Here is a 3976-nt window from a genome sequence, read left to right as displayed (position 1 = left end):
GAATATATTATAGTGCACATGTACATGGGTTTCTTTTCTTTTTTTTGAGATGGAGTCTTGCTCTGTTGCCCAGGCTGGAGTGCAGTGACGCGATTTCAGCTCACTGCAACCCCTGCCTCCCAGGTTCAAGCCGTTCTCCTCCCTCAGCCTCCTGAGTAGCTGGGACTATAAGCACACGCCACCACTCCCAGCCTATTTTTGTATTTTTAGTAGAGACAGGGTTTCACCTCATTGGCCAGGATGGTCTTGATCTCTTGACCTCGCCCAGCCAGCATGTGGGTTTCTTTATGGCATATTCCTATGAGCAGAATATAAGCCATTGTGTATGTTCAGTGTCAAAGTGTTTTGCAAAGAAGTTGTACCAGTTTACATTCCCAATAGCAGAGCATGAAGGTTCCTGTTGCTCACTTTCTTACTCATAAACCATGTTGCTCATGTGGTTTTATCAGCCTTTTAAACTCAGTCATTCTGGGCTGGGCACAGTGGCTCACACCTGTAATCTCAGCACTTTGGGAGGCTGAGGTGGGTGGATCATGAGGTTAGGAGATCGAGACCATCCTGGCCAACATGGTAAAACCCTGTCTCTACTAAAACACAAAAAATTAGCCAGGTGTGGTGGCCTGCTCCTGTAATCCCAGCTACTCAGGAGACTGAGGCAGGGGAATCACTTGCACCCAGGAGGTGGAGGTTGCAGTGAGCCGAGATCGCGCCACTGTACTCCAGCCTGGGCGACAGAGCAAGACTCTGTCTCAAAAAATAAACAAAATAAAAATAGCCGGGCGTGGTAGCTCACACCTGTAATCCCAGGACTTTGGGAGGCTGAGGCGGGCAGATCACAAGGTCAGGAGATTGAGACCATTCTGGCTAACACAGTGAAACCCCATCTCTACTAAAAATACAAAAAATTAGCTGGGCGTGGTGGCAGGCACTTGTAGTCCTAGCTACTCAGGAGGCAGAGAATGGTGTGAACCCAGGAGGCGGAGCTTGCAGTGAGCTGAGATAGCACCGATACAGCGAGACTCTGTCTCAAAAAAATTATAAATAAATAAATAAATAAAATAAGCTCAGTCATTCTGGTGGATAACACAGATAACTTTGTGGCTTTCCTCATCACTATGGGGGATAACAGCTTTAACTGTTTATTTGCTATTTGAAATTCCTGTTTTATGTAATGCCTGCTTAACACTTTAGCATGCTTGGGAAGTGGATGTACATCTTTTCCTTGTTTTCATTATGGATTTACAACTTTGCAAAATGTTTACATCTTTGAGTCACCTAGAATTAACTGTGATGGAAAGTAAGCTGTAGGAGTTCAACTCTCGTTTTCCAGCTGGCTACTCAGTTGTCACAATACTATTTATTAAATAATTCATCCTAGATAAATATAGAATCAATTTTTATGCACATCCATTTTTTATCTATTGGCAACTAATAAAAAGTAAAACCAACACTGCAGAGCAGCATACAAGAGAAAGTATTTGAATTGAGATCTTTTATAAATTGCAATTTGAGAGACACAAATTGAGCAAGCAGCTAAATCATGTTCTATCCAGACAAGTCTGGGCAGGGACTTGTAAAGGTTCCTGGCAAGTTTATACAAGTGAAAAATTTTAGCAGAGTCTATGATTGACAATGCCTGATTGACAGCTTAGATGTCTCTTGGTGATGAACAACCTAATTTGGCATGGCTGTCTTCTCAGGAGATTTGTGATCAGGCCCAGTATAAACAATTCACATAAAATTCAGCTGCTTCTTTAGGATGTTTGTGATTTCGTCCAATTTGAACGTATCAGATTTCATCTGAGTATATGGGTGATGGGGGTCCAACTCCTTAGGCACTCCTGGCTCCTTTTTAGAGACCTGTGACATAATCATCTCCATTTTGGATTTCTTTTCAGATTTCCCCCTTTTGATTTAAATCTTTCCTCAGAAACCACTGAGATCAATTATTTCACTAAAGCCTTTGGTGCTGGAATAGATTTGTCCCAGGAAGTCATGTCCCATGGAGGAGGGGGTCATGGTGATGATAGTGGATGATCTGTGTCAAATGGAACAGTTTAAATTTGAGCAACAAGGAGGAGTTGAGGATGTGGGCCCCAATTGTGGTGCACATATGTGGATGGAGTAGGATTCATGACTGTAGGCCTAATCTGTCACTTCCATGTGTTGAGCCACCATAATTTTAGTTTCATTGACAGCAACAATGTGGCATCAAGCTGAGAGAGGAGAAAAGAAAGAACCAGCTAGGAAGGCAGTTACAGCAGGTGCTCAGTAGAATTCTTTCAAACAAAGGAACAACCTGAAAACTCAGGCTGCAGATACAGATGAGGGAACTACCACAAGCAGCTTGCCTAGAATATGCCCATAGCTGCACAGATAAGGAAGCAAGGCCCAACACAGAAGCACCTTTGTTCTTTGTGTAAGCAGCAGCCTTCCAGGAAATAGTTTTTTTCCTTTTGTGGGCATGTAGATGGTGGGCTGTGGTAAGTACATTCCTTGCCTTTTCTGGGCATACTTTGGACTGTGAGCCAAACCTCTATGAATCATCACTCCAACACTAGGCTGGTTGTGAGCCAAGGCTCCAACTGGTCCTTTACACCATTGTGCCATTTTCTAAGTGGTGCCTTTTCTAAAGACAACCACCAGCCAGCCAGCACACTAGGGGTACAGGGTGGAGCTACCAAAAATTCGCAACTTATGCAGTTTCAGTTATGCAAATGAAATGCCCAGACCCATCTTGTTCCTCTGGGTTCCTCATAACAGCCTTTGTACTCAACTGTAAAATGGCAACCCTCTCAGGTCCCCTCTCTGAAGTGGAGAGCTTTCCTCTTTCACTTATTAAACTTTTGCTCTAAACTCACCCTTGGTGTCCACATTCCTTATTCTTCTTGATCATGAGACAAAGAGCTCCAGGTAATACCTCAGACAACAAGACTACTTCAAACCATTTAACAAGAATATAGTTTAATGAAGATAAACATGACTAGTATCATAATCAAGAATAACAGGAGAAGTTGGAACCCAGATCTTAAAATATTTCCAATACCTGTAGGAAGTCAACAAAAAAGATCAGAAAATTCAAGATTAACCCAATTAAAAAGACTACCAGAAGGTATACCTTTTAAGGATCTGACTACTCTTGGAATCTTGGAGGTTTCCAGTACTACCCGAATTTTTAAAAATTATTATTTTATTTTTTGAGACAGGCTATCACTTTGTCACCCAGGCTGCAGTACAGTGGTGGGATCTCAGCTCACTGCAGCCTCAACATTCCAGGCTCAAGTGATCCTCCAACCTCAGCACCCCCTAGTAGCTGGGACTACAGGTGTGCACCACCACACGCAGCTAATTTTTGTAGTTTTATTAGGGATGGAGTTTCACCATGTTACCCAGGCTGGTCTTGAACTCCTGCCTGCCCTGGCCTTCCAAAGTGCTGGGATTAGAAGTGTGAGCCACACTACCCAGCCTTGAATTTTTTATTTACCCAAGCAGAACAAGAGGTGTTGGATATAGCAGACTCCTCCTTGAGCAGTGAGTAAATAATCTGAAGGTATTTTATTATCTAGTCCTTCACATGCTAAGAATTCTAAGGAGTTTTGTTGGGTCTAATGTCTCTTCCTACAAAGAGGGCAAATTGTTATTGAACTTATGCAAATGACTATATTGCCATAAAAGAAGATTAATCACAAATGGTTTCCAAATTCTGAAGGAACCAAGCAGACAGAAATGCAAATGTTTCAATTCAGTTCACAAAAGTCTACTTTACCCAATTGATCTAAGCTATAAATAGCTTAAAAGAAGAATAAAAGTTTTCTTGACTCTGAAAAATAAAATATAAAGAAAGTAGAATGTTTCAGATAAAAAGAAGTCATAAAAAAGTTCAATTCTTTATCAGTTGAGTCCCATGTAATTAATTCTTGTTTTTCTTGATGTCGGATTAGGAATCTTCATGAACACTTTAGTTTACTAATTAGAG

The 3976-nt window shown here is 41.5% G+C and overlaps 1 pseudogene; it reads left to right on the top strand.

Annotated features, from left to right (window-relative positions):
* Positions 1-2002: 2002 nt before the first annotated feature.
* LOC108523962 (40S ribosomal protein S3a pseudogene) overlaps positions 2003-3976 on the top strand; it is a 27267-nt pseudogene continuing 25293 nt past the window's right edge.

The sequence above is a fragment of the Rhinopithecus bieti genome, unplaced genomic scaffold (assembly GCF_001698545.2).
Source record: "Rhinopithecus bieti isolate Rb0 unplaced genomic scaffold, ASM169854v2 scaffold_80452, whole genome shotgun sequence".
NCBI classification, from domain to species: domain Eukaryota; kingdom Metazoa; phylum Chordata; class Mammalia; order Primates; family Cercopithecidae; genus Rhinopithecus; species Rhinopithecus bieti.
The sequence above is the reverse complement of the archived record's forward strand: the minus strand, read 5'-3'. Positions and strand labels throughout refer to the sequence as shown.